This window comes from Electrophorus electricus, chromosome 13, assembly GCF_041902795.1.
Source record: "Electrophorus electricus isolate QZ-2024a chromosome 13, ASM4190279v1, whole genome shotgun sequence".
In the NCBI taxonomy this organism is placed as follows: domain Eukaryota; kingdom Metazoa; phylum Chordata; class Actinopteri; order Gymnotiformes; family Gymnotidae; genus Electrophorus; species Electrophorus electricus.
The window spans coordinates 23,547,996-23,564,005 of record NC_137509.1 but is presented as its reverse complement, the minus strand read 5'-3'; the positions used below and the strand labels follow the sequence as shown (position 1 = coordinate 23,564,005).

General features: G+C 36.9%; 18 pseudogenes; all 18 read right to left on the bottom strand.

Moving 5' to 3' along the window:
* Positions 1–148: 148 nt before the first annotated feature.
* On the bottom strand, positions 149–267 carry LOC145643794 (5S ribosomal RNA; annotated as a pseudogene).
* Positions 268–1,058: 791 nt separating this feature from the next.
* LOC145650177 (5S ribosomal RNA) lies at positions 1,059–1,177 on the bottom strand (annotated as a pseudogene).
* Positions 1,178–2,189: 1,012 nt separating this feature from the next.
* Positions 2,190–2,308, bottom strand: LOC145644337 (5S ribosomal RNA; annotated as a pseudogene).
* Positions 2,309–3,098: 790 nt separating this feature from the next.
* Positions 3,099–3,217, bottom strand: LOC145643793 (5S ribosomal RNA; annotated as a pseudogene).
* A 1,011-nt stretch (positions 3,218–4,228) lies between these two features.
* Positions 4,229–4,347, bottom strand: LOC145643792 (5S ribosomal RNA; annotated as a pseudogene).
* Positions 4,348–5,138: 791 nt separating this feature from the next.
* LOC145650175 (5S ribosomal RNA) lies at positions 5,139–5,257 on the bottom strand (annotated as a pseudogene).
* A 1,013-nt stretch (positions 5,258–6,270) lies between these two features.
* On the bottom strand, positions 6,271–6,389 carry LOC145649199 (5S ribosomal RNA; annotated as a pseudogene).
* Positions 6,390–7,401: 1,012 nt separating this feature from the next.
* Positions 7,402–7,520, bottom strand: LOC145650268 (5S ribosomal RNA; annotated as a pseudogene).
* A 352-nt stretch (positions 7,521–7,872) lies between these two features.
* On the bottom strand, positions 7,873–7,991 carry LOC145643791 (5S ribosomal RNA; annotated as a pseudogene).
* Positions 7,992–8,783: 792 nt separating this feature from the next.
* Positions 8,784–8,902, bottom strand: LOC145648876 (5S ribosomal RNA; annotated as a pseudogene).
* A 1,012-nt stretch (positions 8,903–9,914) lies between these two features.
* LOC145649855 (5S ribosomal RNA) lies at positions 9,915–10,033 on the bottom strand (annotated as a pseudogene).
* A 570-nt stretch (positions 10,034–10,603) lies between these two features.
* LOC145648875 (5S ribosomal RNA) lies at positions 10,604–10,722 on the bottom strand (annotated as a pseudogene).
* Positions 10,723–11,734: 1,012 nt separating this feature from the next.
* On the bottom strand, positions 11,735–11,853 carry LOC145649987 (5S ribosomal RNA; annotated as a pseudogene).
* A 788-nt stretch (positions 11,854–12,641) lies between these two features.
* LOC145646023 (5S ribosomal RNA) lies at positions 12,642–12,760 on the bottom strand (annotated as a pseudogene).
* Positions 12,761–13,440: 680 nt separating this feature from the next.
* LOC145643841 (5S ribosomal RNA) lies at positions 13,441–13,559 on the bottom strand (annotated as a pseudogene).
* A 574-nt stretch (positions 13,560–14,133) lies between these two features.
* On the bottom strand, positions 14,134–14,252 carry LOC145644574 (5S ribosomal RNA; annotated as a pseudogene).
* Positions 14,253–14,822: 570 nt separating this feature from the next.
* LOC145643840 (5S ribosomal RNA) lies at positions 14,823–14,941 on the bottom strand (annotated as a pseudogene).
* Positions 14,942–15,515: 574 nt separating this feature from the next.
* LOC145650732 (5S ribosomal RNA) lies at positions 15,516–15,634 on the bottom strand (annotated as a pseudogene).
* Positions 15,635–16,010: the final 376 nt, after the last annotated feature.

Here is a 16,010-nt window from a genome sequence, read left to right as displayed (position 1 = left end):
ATGTGAGTTGGAGAGTAAATGAAAGTGATGCAAAAAAAACTTACAGCATCGGCTATTCCCAGGTGCTAACAGATAGTTTTTTTTATTAATGACTGCACTTCACATTTGAGCATGTCAGCTTGAAAGTAAATTAAAGTGATGCAAGAAAAGCTTACAGCACCTGGTATTCCTAGGTAGGGTCCCACCTCAGTACTATCCAGGCCCAAACTTGCGTAGCTTCCAAGGTCAGATGAGATTGGGCATTCTCAAGCTGGTGTGGCGGTAAGCCTTAAACACTTACTCAAATTGCCTAATCATAGCAAATATGATCAAAGACCAATCTGAGAATTTTTTTTATTAATCCCTGCACTTGACATTCTAGAATGTTATCTTGAATGTAAATTAAATGATGCAATAAAAGCTTACAACATCTGGTATACGGAGGCACTAACAGACAGTTTTTTGATGAATCACTGCACTTCACATTCAGGCATGTGAGTTGGAGAGTAAATGAAAGTGATGCAAAAAAAACTTACAGCATCTGCTATTCCCAGGTGCTAACAGATAGTCTGAGTTAATTATTCACTGCACTTCAAATTTGAACATGATAGCTTGAACATAAATTAAAGGGATGCAATAAAATCTTACAGCACCTGCTATTCCCTGGTACTAAAACATTTCCATTTAATCTGTACACTTCACATACAAGCTTGTCAGTTGCAGATTAAATTAAAGTGATGCAACAAAAACTTACAGCATCTGCTATTCCCAGGTGCTAACAGATAGTTTTTTAAATTAATCACTGCACTTCACATCCTAGCATGTCATCTTGACAGTAAATTAAAGTGATGCAAGAGAAGCTTACAGCATCTCGTAGTCCAAGGTGCTAACAGATAGTTTTTTGATGAATCACTGCACTTCACATTCAGGCATGTGAGTTGGAGAGTAAATGAAAGTGATGCAAAAAAAACTTACAGCATCGGCTATTCCCAGGTGCTAACAGATAGTTTTTTTTATTAATGACTGCACTTCACATTTGAGCATGTCAGCTTGAAAGTAAATAAAAGTGATGCAAGAAAAGCTTACAGCACCTGGTATTCCTAGGTAGGGTCCCACCTCAGTACTATCCAGGCCCAAACTTGCTTAGCCTCCAAGGTCAGATGAGATTGGGCGTTCTCAAGCTGGTGTGGCGGTAAGCCTTACACACTTACTCAAATTGCCTAATCATAGCAAATATGATCAAAGACCAATCTGACAATTTTTTTTATTAATCCCTGCACTTGACATTCTAGAATGTTATCTTGAATGTAAATTAAATGATGCAATAAAAGCTTACAACATCTGGTATACGGAGGCACTAACAGACAGTTTTTTGATGAATCACTGCACTTCACATTCAGGCATGTGAGTTGGAGAGTAAATGAAAGTGATGCAAAAAAAACTTACAGCATCTGCTATTCCCAGGTGCTAACAGATAGTTTTTTTTATTAATCACTGCACTTCACATTTGTGCATGTCAGCTTGAAAGTAAATTAAAGTGATGCAAGAGAAGATTACAGCATCTCGTAGTCCAAGGTGCTAACAGATAGTTTTTTGATGAATCACTGCACTTCACATTCAGGCATGTGAGTTGGAGAGTAAATGAAAGTGATGCAAAAAAAACTTACAGCATCTGCTATTCCCAGGTGCTAACAGATAGTTTGAGTTAATTATTCAATGCACTTCAAATTTGAACATGATAGCTTGAACATAATTTAAAAGGATGAAATAAAATCTTACAGCACCTGCTATTCCCTGGTACTAAAACATTTCTATTTAATCTGTACACTTCACATACAAGCTTGTCAGTTGCAGATTAAATTAAAGTGATGCAACAAATACTTACAGCATCTCCTATTCCCAGGTGCTAACAGATAGTTTTTTTAATTAATCACTGCACTTCACATCCTAGCATGTCATCTTGACAGTAAATTAAAGTGATGCAAGAGAAGCTTACAGCATCTCGTAGTCCAAGGTGCTAACAGATAGTTTTTTGATGAATCACTGCACTTCACATTCAGGCATGTGAGTTGGAGAGTAAATGAAAGTGATGCAAAAAAAACTTACAGCATCGGCTATTCCCAGGTGCTAACAGATAGTTTTTTTTATTAATGACTGCACTTCACATTTGAGCATGTCAGCTTGAAAGTAAATTAAAGTGATGCAAGAAAAGCTTACAGCACCTGGTATTCCTAGGTAGGGTCCCACCTCAGTACTATCCAGGCCCAAACTTGCGTAGCTTCCAAGGTCAGATGAGATTTGGCGTTCTCAAGCTGGTGTGGCGGTAAGCCTTACACACTTACTCAAATTGCCTAATCATAGCAAATATGATCAAAGACCAATCTGACAATTTTTTTTATTAATCCCTGCACTTGACATTCTAGAATGTTATCTTGAATGTAAATTAAATGATGCAATAAAAGCTTACAACATCTGGTATACGGAGGCACTAACAGACAGTTTTTTGATGAATCACTGCACTTCACATTCAGGCATGTGAGTTGGAGAGTAAATGAAAGTGATGCAAAAAAAACTTACAGCATCTGCTATTCCCAGGTGCTAACAGATAGTTTGAGTTAATTATTCAATGCACTTCAAATTTGAACATGATAGCTTGAACATAAATTAAAAGGATGCAATAAAATCTTACAGCACCTGCTATTCCCTGGTACTAAAACATTTCTATTTAATCTGTACACTTCACATACAAGCTTGTCAGTTGCAGATTAAATTAAAGTGATGCAACAAAAATTACAGCATCTGCTATTCCCAGGTGCTAACAGATAGTTTTTTTAATTAATCACTGCACTTCACATCCTAGCATGTCATCTTGACAGTAAATTAAAGTGATGCAAGAGAAGCTTACAGCATCTCGTAGTCCAAGGTGCTAACAGATAGTTTTTTGATGAATCACTGCACTTCACATTCAGGCATGTGAGTTGGAGAGTAAATGAAAGTGATGCAAAAAAAACTTACAGCATCGGCTATTCCCAGGTGCTAACAGATAGTTTTTTTTATTAATGACTGCACTTCACATTTGAGCATGTCAGCTTGAAAGTAAATTAAAGTGATGCAAGAAAAGCTTACAGCACCTGGTATTCCTAGGTAGGGTCCCACCTCAGTACTATCCAGGCCCAAACTTGCGTAGCTTCCAAGGTCAGATGAGATTGGGCATTCTCAAGCTGGTGTGGCGGTAAGCCTTAAACACTTACTCAAATTGCCTAATCATAGCAAATATGATCAAAGACCAATCTGAGAATTTTTTTTATTAATCCCTGCACTTGACATTCTAGAATGTTATCTTGAATGTAAATTAAATGATGCAATAAAAGCTTACAACATCTGGTATACGGAGGCACTAACAGACAGTTTTTTGATGAATCACTGCACTTCACATTCAGGCATGTGAGTTGGAGAGTAAATGAAAGTGATGCAAAAAAAACTTACAGCATCTGCTATTCCCAGGTGCTAACAGATAGTTTTTTTTATTAATCACTGCACTTCACATTTGTGCATGTCAGCTTGAAAGTAAATTAAAGTGATGCAAGAGAAGATTACAGCATCTCGTAGTCCAAGGTGCTAACAGATAGTTTTTTGATGAATCACTGCACTTCACATTCAGGCATGTGAGTTGGAGAGTAAATGAAAGTGATGCAAAAAAAACTTACAGCATCTGCTATTCCCAGGTGCTAACAGATAGTTTGAGTTAATTATTCAATGCACTTCAAATTTGAACATGATAGCTTGAACATAAATTAAAAGGATGCAATAAAATCTTACAGCACCTGCTATTCCCTGGTACTAAAACATTTCTATTTAATCTGTACACTTCACATACAAGCTTGTCAGTTGCAGATTAAATTAAAGTGATGCAACAAAAATTACAGCATCTGCTATTCCCAGGTGCTAACAGATAGTTTTTTTAATTAATCACTGCACTTCACATCCTAGCATGTCATCTTGACAGTAAATTAAAGTGATGCAAGAGAAGCTTACAGCATCTCGTAGTCCAAGGTGCTAACAGATAGTTTTTTGATGAATCACTGCACTTCACATTCAGGCATGTGAGTTGGAGAGTAAATGAAAGTGATGCAAAAAAAACTTACAGCATCGGCTATTCCCAGGTGCTAACAGATAGTTTTTTTTATTAATGACTGCACTTCACATTTGAGCATGTCAGCTTGAAAGTAAATTAAAGTGATGCAAGAAAAGCTTACAGCACCTGGTATTCCTAGGTAGGGTCCCACCTCAGTACTATCCAGGCCCAAACTTGCGTAGCTTCCAAGGTCAGATGAGATTGGGCATTCTCAAGCTGGTGTGGCGGTAAGCCTTAAACACTTACTCAAATTGCCTAATCATAGCAAATATGATCAAAGACCAATCTGAGAATTTTTTTTATTAATCCCTGCACTTGACATTCTAGAATGTTATCTTGAATGTAAATTAAATGATGCAATAAAAGCTTACAACATCTGGTATACGGAGGCACTAACAGACAGTTTTTTGATGAATCACTGCACTTCACATTCAGGCATGTGAGTTGGAGAGTAAATGAAAGTGATGCAAAAAAAACTTACAGCATCTGCTATTCCCAGGTGCTAACAGATAGTCTGAGTTAATTATTCACTGCACTTCAAATTTGAACATGATAGCTTGAACATAAATTAAAGGGATGCAATAAAATCTTACAGCACCTGCTATTCCCTGGTACTAAAACATTTCCATTTAATCTGTACACTTCACATACAAGCTTGTCAGTTGCAGATTAAATTAAAGTGATGCAACAAAAACTTACAGCATCTGCTATTCCCAGGTGCTAACAGATAGTTTTTTAAATTAATCACTGCACTTCACATCCTAGCATGTCATCTTGACAGTAAATTAAAGTGATGCAAGAGAAGCTTACAGCATCTCGTAGTCCAAGGTGCTAACAGATAGTTTTTTGATGAATCACTGCACTTCACATTCAGGCATGTGAGTTGGAGAGTAAATGAAAGTGATGCAAAAAAAACTTACAGCATCGGCTATTCCCAGGTGCTAACAGATAGTTTTTTTTATTAATGACTGCACTTCACATTTGAGCATGTCAGCTTGAAAGTAAATAAAAGTGATGCAAGAAAAGCTTACAGCACCTGGTATTCCTAGGTAGGGTCCCACCTCAGTACTATCCAGGCCCAAACTTGCTTAGCCTCCAAGGTCAGATGAGATTGGGCGTTCTCAAGCTGGTGTGGCGGTAAGCCTTACACACTTACTCAAATTGCCTAATCATAGCAAATATGATCAAAGACCAATCTGACAATTTTTTTTATTAATCCCTGCACTTGACATTCTAGAATGTTATCTTGAATGTAAATTAAATGATGCAATAAAAGCTTACAACATCTGGTATACGGAGGCACTAACAGACAGTTTTTTGATGAATCACTGCACTTCACATTCAGGCATGTGAGTTGGAGAGTAAATGAAAGTGATGCAAAAAAAACTTACAGCATCTGCTATTCCCAGGTGCTAACAGATAGTTTTTTTTTATTAATCACTGCACTTCACATTTGTGCATGTCATCTTGAAAGTAAATTAAAGTGATGCTAGAGAAGATTACAGCATCTCGTAGTCCAAGGTGCTAACATATAGTTTTTTGATGAATCACTGCACTTCACATTCAGGCATGTGAGTTGGAGAGTAAATGAAAGTGATGCAAAAAAAACTTACAGCATCTGCCATTCCCAGGTGCTAACAGATAGTTTGAGTTAATTATTCACTGCACTTCAAATTTGAACATGATAGCTTGAACATAAATTAAAGGGATGCAATAAAATCTTACAGGACCTGCTATTCCCTGGTAGTAAAACATTTCTATTTAATCTGTACACTTCACATACAAGCTTGTCAGTTGCAGATTAAATTAAAGTGATGCAACAAAAATTTACAGCATCTGCTATTCCCAGGTGCTAACAGATAGTTTTTTAAATTAATCACTGCACTTCACATCCTAGCATGTCATCTTGACAGTAAATTAAAGTGATGCAAGAGAAGCTTACAGCATCTCGTAGTCCAAGGTGCTAACAGATAGTTTTTTGATGAATCACTGCACTTCACATACAGGCATGTGAGTTGGAGAGTAAATGAAAGTGATGCAAAAAAAACTTACAGCATCGGCTATTCCCAGGTGCTAACAGATAGTTTTTTTTATTAATGACTGCACTTCACATTTGAGCATGTCAGCTTGAAAGTAAATTAAAGTGGTGCAAGAAAAGCTTACAGCACCTGGTATTCCTACGTAGGGTCCCACCTCAGTACTATCCAGGCCCAAACTTGCTTAGCTTCCAAGGTCAGATGAGATTGGGCGTTCTCAAGCTGGTGTGGCGGTAAGCCTTAAACACTGACTCAAATTGCCTAATCATAGCAAATATGATCAAAGACCAATCTGACAATTTTTTTTATTAATCCCTGCACTTGACGTTCTAGAATGTTATCTTGAATGTAAATTAAATGATGCAATAAAAGCTTACAACATCTGGTATACGGAGGCACTAACAGACAGTTTTTTGATGAATCACTGCACTTCACATTCAGGCATGTGAGTTGGAGAGTAAATGAAAGTGATGCAAAAAAAACTTACAGCATCTGCTATTCCCAGGTGCTAACAGATAGTTTTTTTTATTAATCACTGCACTTCACATTTGTGCATGTCAGCTTGAAAGTAAATTAAAGTGATGCAAGAGAAGATTACAGCATCTCGTAGTCCAAGGTGCTAACAGATAGTTTTTTGATGAATCACTGCACTTCACATTCAGGCATGTGAGTTGGAGAGTAAATGAAAGTGATGCAAAAAAAACTTACAGCATCTGCTATTCCCAGGTGCTAACAGATAGTCTGAGTTAATTATTCACTGCACTTCAAATTTGAACATGATAGCTTGAACATAAATTAAAGGGATGCAATAAAATCTTACAGCACCTGCTATTCCCTGGTACTAAAACATTTCCATTTAATCTGTACACTTCACATACAAGCTTGTCAGTTGCAGATTAAATTAAAGTGATGCAACAAAAACTTACAGCATCTGCTATTCCCAGGTGCTAACAGATAGTTTTTTAAATTAATCACTGCACTTCACATCCTAGCATGTCATCTTGACAGTAAATTAAAGTGATGCAAGAGAAGCTTACAGCATCTCGTAGTCCAAGGTGCTAACAGATAGTTTTTTGATGAATCACTGCACTTCACATTCAGGCATGTGAGTTGGAGAGTAAATGAAAGTGATACAAAAAAAACTTACAGCATCGGCTATTCCCAGGTGCTAACAGATAGTTTTTTTTATTAATGACTGCACTTCACATTTGAGCATGTCAGCTTGAAAGTAAATTAAAGTGATGCAAGAAAAGCTTACAGCACCTGGTATTCCTAGGTAGGGTCCCACCTCAGTACTATCCAGGCCCAAACTTGCTTAGCTTCCAAGGTCAGATGAGATTGGGCGTTCTCAAGCTGGTGTGGCGGTAAGGCTTAAATACTTACTCAAATTGCCTAATCATAGCAAATATGATCAAAGACCAATCTGAGAATTTTTTTTATTAATCCCTGCACTTGACGTTCTAGAATGTTATCTTGAATGTAAATTAAATGATGCAATAAAAGCTTACAACATCTGGTATACGGAGGCACTAACAGACAGTTTTTTGATGAATCACTGCACTTCACATTCAGGCATGTGAGTTGGAGAGTAAATGAAAGTGATGCAAAAAAAACTTACAGCATCGGCTATTCCCAGGTGCTAACAGATAGTTTTTTTTATTAATGACTGCACTTCACATTTGAGCATGTCAGCTTGAAAGTAAATTAAAGTGATGCAAGAAAAGCTTACAGCACCTGGTATTCCTAGGTAGGGTCCCACCTCAGTACTATCCAGGCCCAAACTTGCGTAGCTTCCAAGGTCAGATGAGATTGGGCATTCTCAAGCTGGTGTGGCGGTAAGCCTTAAACACTTACTCAAATTGCCTAATCATAGCAAATATGATCAAAGACCAATCTGAGAATTTTTTTTATTAATCCCTGCACTTGACATTCTAGAATGTTATCTTGAATGTAAATTAAATGATGCAATAAAAGCTTACAACATCTGGTATACGGAGGCACTAACAGACAGTTTTTTGATGAATCACTGCACTTCACATTCAGGCATGTGAGTTGGAGAGTAAATGAAAGTGATGCAAAAAAAACTTACAGCATCTGCTATTCCCAGGTGCTAACAGATACTCTGAGTTAATTATTCACTGCACTTCAAATTTGAACATGATAGCTTGAACATAAATTAAAGGGATGCAATAAAATCTTACAGCACCTGCTATTCCCTGGTACTAAAACATTTCCATTTAATCTGTACACTTCACATACAAGCTTGTCAGTTGCAGATTAAATTAAAGTGATGCAACAAAAATTTACAGCATCTGCTATTCCCAGGTGCTAACAGATTGTTTTTTTTAATTAATCACTGCACTTCACATCCTAGCATGTCATCTTAAAAGTAAATTAAAGTGATGCAAGAGAAGCTTACAGCATCTCGTAGTCCAAGCTGCTAACAGATAGTTTTTTGATGAATCACTGCACTTCACATTCAGGCATGTGAGTTGGAGAGTAAATGAAAGTGATGCAAAAAAAACTTACAGCATCGGCTATTCCAAGGTGCTAACAGATAGTTTTTTTTATTAATGACTGCACTTCACATTTGAGCATGTCAGCTTGAAAGTAAATTAAAGTGATGCAAGAAAAGCTTACAGCACCTGGTATTCCTAGGTAGGGTCCCACCTCAGTACTATCCAGGCCCAAACTTGCTTAGCTTCCAAGGTCAGATGAGATTGGGCGTTCTCAAGCTGGTGTGGCGGTAAGCCTTACACACTTACTCAAATTGCCTAATCATAGCAAATATGATCAAAGACCAATCTGACAATTTTTTTTATTAATCCCTGCACTTGACATTCTAGAATGTTATCTTGAATGTAAATTAAATGATGCAATAAAAGCTTACAACATCTGGTATACGGAGGCACTAACAGACAGTTTTTTGATGAATCACTGCACTTCACATTCAGGCATGTGAGTTGGAGAGTAAATGAAAGTGATGCAAAAAAAACTTACAGCATCTGCTATTCCCAGGTGCTAACAGATAGTTTTTTTTATTAATCACTGCACTTCACATTTGTGCATGTCATCTTGAAAGTAAATTAAAGTGATGCAAGAGAAGATTACAGCATCTCGTAGTCCAAGGTGCTAACATATAGTTTTTTGATGAATCACTGCACTTCACATTCAGGCATGTGAGTTGGAGAGTAAATGAAAGTGATGCAAAAAAAACTTACAGCATCTGCCATTCCCAGGTGCTAACAGATAGTTTGAGTTAATTATTCACTGCACTTCAAATTTGAACATGATAGCTTGAACATAAATTAAAGGGATGCAATAAAATCTTACAGCACCTGCTATTCCCTGGTAGTAAAACATTTCTATTTAATCTGTACACTTCACATACAAGCTTGTCAGTTGCAGATTAAATTAAAGTGATGCAACAAAAATTTACAGCATCTGCTATTCCCAGGTGCTAACAGAAAGTTTTTTAAATTAATCACTGCACTTCACATCCTAGCATGTCATCTTGACAGTAAATTAAAGTGATGCAAGAGAAGCTTACAGCATCTCGTAGTCCAAGGTGCTAACAGATAGTTTTTTGATGAATCACTGCACTTCACATACAGGCATGTGAGTTGGAGAGTAAATGAAAGTGATGCAAAAAAAACTTACAGCATCGGCTATTCCCAGGTGCTAACAGATAGTTTTTTTTATTAATGACTGCACTTCACATTTGAGCATGTCAGCTTGAAAGTAAATTAAAGTGGTGCAAGAAAAGCTTACAGCACCTGGTATTCCTAGGTAGGGTCCCACCTCAGTACTATCCTGGCCCAAACTTGCTTAGCTTCCAAGGTCAGATGAGATTGGGCGTTCTCAAGGTGGTGTGGCGGTAAGCCTTAAACACTTACTCAAATTGCCTAATCATAGCAAATATGATCAAAGACCAATCTGACATTTTTTTTTATTAATCCCTGCACTTGACATTCTAGAATGTTATCTTGAATGTAAATTAAATGATGCAATAAAAGCTTACAACATCTGGTATACGGAGGCACTAACAGACAGTTTTTTGATGAATCACTGCACTTCACATTCAGGCATGTGAGTTGGAGAGTAAATGAAAGTGATGCAAAAAAAACTTACAGCATCTGCTATTCCCAGGTGCTAACAGATAGTTTGAATTAATTATTCAATGCACTTCAAATTTGAACATGATAGCTTGAACATAAATTAAAAGGATGCATTAAAATCTTACAGCACCTGCTATTCCCTGGTACTAAAACATTTCTATTTAATCTGTACACTTCACATACAAGCTTGTCAGTTGCAGATTAAATTAAAGTGATGCAACAAAAACTTACAGCATCTCCTATTCCCAGGTGCTAACAGATAGTTTTTTTAATTAATCACTGCACTTCACATTTGAGCATGTCAGCTTGAAAGTAAATTAAAGTGATGCAAGAAAAGCTTACAGCACCTGGTATTCCTAGGTAGGGTCCCACCTCAGTACTATCCAGGCCCAAACTTGCTTAGCTTCCAAGGTCAGATGAGATTGGGCGTTCTCAAGCTGGTGTGGCGGTAAGCCTTAAACACTTACTCAAATTGCCTAATCATAGCAAATATGATCAAAGACCAATCTGACAATTTTTTTTATTAATCCCTGCACTTGACATTCTAGAATGTTATCTTGAATGTAAATTAAATGATGCAATAAAAGCTTACAACATCTGGTATACGGAGGCACTAACAGACAGTTTTTTGATGAATCACTGCACTTCACATTCAGGCATGTGAGTTGGAGAGTAAATGAAAGTGATGCAAAAAAAACTTACAGCATCTGCTATTCCCAGGTGCTAACAGATAGTTTTTTTTATTAATCACTGCACTTCACATTTGTGCATGTCAGCTTGAAAGTAAATTAAAGTGATGCAAGAGAAGATTACAGCATCTCGTAGTCCAAGGTGCTAACAGATAGTTTTTTGATGAATCACTGCACTTCACATTCAGGCATGTGAGTTGGAGAGTAAATGAAAGTGATGCAAAAAAAACTTACAGCATCTGCCATTCCCAGGTGCTAACAGATAGTTTGAGTTAATTATTCACTGCACTTCAAATTTGAACATGATAGCTTGAACATAAATTAAAGGGATGCAATAAAATCTTACAGCACCTGCTATTCCCTGGTAGTAAAACATTTCTATTTAATCTGTACACTTCACATACAAGCTTGTCAGTTGCAGATTAAATTAAAGTGATGCAACAAAAATTTACAGCATCTGCTATTCCCAGGTGCTAACAGATAGTTTTTTAAATTAATCACTGCACTTCACATCCTAGCATGTCATCTTGACAGTAAATTAAAGTGATGCAAGAGAAGCTTACAGCATCTCGTAGTCCAAGGTGCTAACAGATAGTTTTTTGATGAATCACTGCACTTCATATTCAGGCATGTGAGTTGGAGAGTAAATGAAAGTGATGCAAAAAAAACTTACAGCATCGGCTATTCCCAGGTGCTAACAGATAGTTTTTTTTATTAATGACTGCACTTCACATTTGAGCATGTCAGCTTGAAAGTAAATTAAAGTGATGCAAGAAAAGCTTACAGCACCTGGTATTCCTAGGTAGGGTCCCACCTCAGTACTATCCAGGCCCAATCTTGCTTAGCTTCCAAGGTCAGATGAGATTGGGCGTTCTCAAGCTGGTGTGGCGGTAAGCCTTAAACACTTACTCAAATTGCCTAATCATAGCAAATATGATCAAAGACCAATCTGAGAATTTTTTTTATTAATCCCTGCACTTGACGTTCTAGAATGTTATCTTGAATGTAAATTAAATGATGCAATAAAAGCTTACAACATCTGGTATACGGAGGCACTAACAGACAGTTTTTTGATGAATCACTGCACTTCACATTCAGGCATGTGAGTTGGAGAGTAAATGAAAGTGATGCAAAAAAAACTTACAGCATCTGCTATTCCCAGGTGCTAACAGATAGTCTGAGTTAATTATTCACTGCACTTCAAATTTGAACATGATAGCTTGAACATAAATTAAAGGGATGCAATAAAATCTTACAGCACCTGCTATTCCCTGGTACTAAAACATTTCCATTTAATCTGTACACTTCACATACAAGCTTGTCAGTTGCAGATTAAATTAAAGTGATGCAACAAAAACTTACAGCATCTGCTATTCCCAGGTGCAAACAGATAGTTTGATTTAATTATTCACTGCACTTCAAATTTGAACATGATAGCTTGAACATAAATTAAAGGGATGCAATAAAATCTTACAGCACCTGCTATTCCCTGGTAGTAAAACATTTCTATTTAATCTGTACACTTCACATACAAGCTTGTCAGTTGCAGATTAAATTAAAGTGATGCAACAAAAATTTACAGCATCTGCTATTCCCAGGTGCTAACAGATAGTTTTTTTTATTAATCACTGCACTTCACATTTGAGCATGTCAGCTTGAAAGTAAATTAAAGTGATGCAAGAAAAGCTTACAGCACCTGGTATTCCTAGGTAGGGTCCCAACTCAGTACTATCCAGGCCCAAAGTTCTTCAGCTTCCAAGGTCAGATGAGATTGGGCGTTCTCAAGCTGGTGTGGCGGTAAGCCTTAAACACTTACTCAAATTGCCTAATCATAGCAAATATGATCAAAGACCAATCTGACAATTTTTTTTATTAATCCCTGCACATGACATTCTAGAATGTTATCTTGAAAGTAAATTAAATGATGCAATAAAAGCTTAAAACATCTGGTATACGGAGGCACTAACAGACAGTTTTTTTATTAATCACTGCACTTCACATTTGTGCATGTCAGCTTGAAAGTAAATTAAAGTGATGCAAGAGAAGATTACAGCATCTCGTAGTCCAAGGTGCTAACAGATAGTTTTTTGATGAATCACTGCACTTCACATTCAGGCATGTGAGTTGGAGAGTAAATGAAAGTGATGCAAAAAAAACTTACAGCATCTGCTATTCCCAGGTGCTAACAGATAGTTTGAGTTAATTATTCACTGCACTTCAAATTTGAACATGATAGCTTGAACATAAATTAAAGGGATGCAATAAAATCTTACAGCACCTGCTATTCCCTGGTACTAAAACATTTCTATTTAATCTGTACACTTCACATACAAGCTTGACAGTTGCAGATTACATTAAAGTGATGCAACAAAAACTTACAGCATCTGCTATTCCCAGGCGCTAACAGATAGTTTTTTTTATTAATGACTGCACTTCACATTTGAGCATGTCAGCTTGAAAGTAAATTAAAGTGATGCAAGAAAATCTTACAGCACCTGGTATTCCTAGGTAGGGTCCCACCTCAGTACTATCCAGGCCCAAATTTGCTTAGCTTCCAAGGTCAGATGAGATTGGGCGTTCTCAAGCTGGTGTGGCGGTAAGCCTTAAACACTTACTCAAATTGCCTAATCATAGCAAATATGATCAAAGACCAATCTGACAATTTTTTTTATTAATCCCTGCACTTGACATTCTAGAACGTTATCTTGAATGTAAATTAAATGATGCAATAAAAGCTTACAACATCTGGTATACGGAGGCACTAACAGACAGTTTTTTGATGAATCACTGCACTTCACATTCAGGCATGTGATTTGGAGAGTAAATGAAAGTGATGCAAAAAAAACTTACAGCATCGGCTATTCCCAGGTGCTAACAGATAGTTTTTTTTATTAATCACTGCACTTCATATTTGTGCATGTCAGCTTGAAAGTAAATTAAAGTGATGCAAGAGAAGATTACAGCATCTCGTAGTCCAAGGTGCTAACAGATAGTTTTTTGATGAATCACTGCACTTCACATTCAGGCATGTGATTTGGAGAGTAAATGAAAGTGATGCAAAAAAAACTTACAGCATCGGCTATTCCCAGGTGCTAACAGATAGTTTTTTTTTATTAATCACTGCACTTCACATTTGAGCATGTCAGCTTGAAAGTAAATTAAAGTGATGCAAGAAAAGCTTACAGCACCTGGTATTCCTAGGTAGGGTCCCACCTCAGTACTATCCAGGCCCAAACTTGCTTAGCTTCCAAGGTCAGATGACATTGGGCGTTCTCAAGCTGTTGTGGCTGTAAACCTTAAACACTTACTCAAATTGCCTAATCATAGCAAATATGATCAAAGACCAATCTGAACAATTTTTTTATTAATCCCTGCAGTTGACATTCTAGAATGTTATCTTAAAAGTAAATTAAATGATGCAATAAAAGCTTACAACATCTGGTATACGGAGGCACTAACACACAGTTTTTTGATAAATCACTGCACTTCACATTCAGGCATGTGAGTTGGAGAGTAAATGAAAGTGATGCAAAAAAAACTTACAGCATCTGCTATTCCCAGGTGCTAACAGATAGTTTGAGTTAATTATTCACTGCACTTCAAATTTGAACATGATAGCTTGAACATAAATTAAAGGGATGCAATAAAATCTTACAGCACCTGCTATTCCCTGGTACTAAAACATTTCTATTTAATCTGTACACTTCACATACAAGCTTGACAGTTGCAGATTACATTAAAGTGATGCAACAAAAACTTACAGCATCTGCTATTCCCAGGCGCTAACAGATAGTTTTTTTTATTAATGACTGCACTTCACATTTGAGCATGTCAGCTTGAAAGTAAATTAAAGTGATGCAAGAAAATCTTACAGCACCTGGTATTCCTAGGTAGGGTCCCACCTCAGTACTATCCAGGCCCAAATTTGCTTAGCTTCCAAGGTCAGATGAGATTGGGCGTTCTCAAGCTGGTGTGGCGGTAAGCCTTAAACACTTACTCAAATTGCCTAATCATAGCAAATATGATCAAAGACCAATCTGACAATTTTTTTTATTAATCCCTGCACTTGACATTCTAGAACGTTATCTTGAATGTAAATTAAATGATGCAATAAAAGCTTACAACATCTGGTATACGGAGGCACTAACAGACAGTTTTTTGATGAATCACTGCACTTCACATTCAGGCATGTGATTTGGAGAGTAAATGAAAGTGATGCAAAAAAAACTTACAGCATCGGCTATTCCCAGGTGCTAACAGATAGTTTTTTTTATTAATCACTGCACTTCATATTTGTGCATGTCAGCTTGAAAGTAAATTAAAGTGATGCAAGAGAAGATTACAGCATCTCGTAGTCCAAGGTGCTAACAGATAGTTTTTTGATGAATCACTGCACTTCACATTCAGGCATGTGATTTGGAGAGTAAATGAAAGTGATGCAAAAAAAACTTACAGCATCGGCTATTCCCAGGTGCTAACAGATAGTTTTTTTTTATTAATCACTGCACTTCACATTTGAGCATGTCAGCTTGAAAGTAAATTAAAGTGATGCAAGAAAAGCTTACAGCACCTGGTATTCCTAGGTAGGGTCCCACCTCAGTACTATCCAGGCCCAAACTTGCTTAGCTTCCAAGGTCAGATGAGATTGGGCGTTCTCAAGGTGTTGTGGCTGTAAACCTTAAACACTTACTCAAATTGCCTAATCATAGCAAATATGATCAAAGACCAATCTGAACAATTTTTTTATTAATCCCTGCAGTTGACATTCTAGAATGTTATCTTAAAAGTAAATTAAATGATGCAATAAAAGCTTACAACATCTGGTATACGGAGGCACTAACAGACAGTTTTTTGATAAATCACTGCACTTCACATTCAGGCATGTGAGTTGGAGAGTAAATGAAAGTGATGCAAAAAAAACTTACAGCATCTGCTATTCCCAGGTGCTAACAGATAGTTTTTTTTATTAATCACTGCACTTCACATTTGTGCATGTCAGCTTGAAAGTAAATTAAAGTGATGCAAGAGAAGATTACAGCATCTCGTAGTCCAA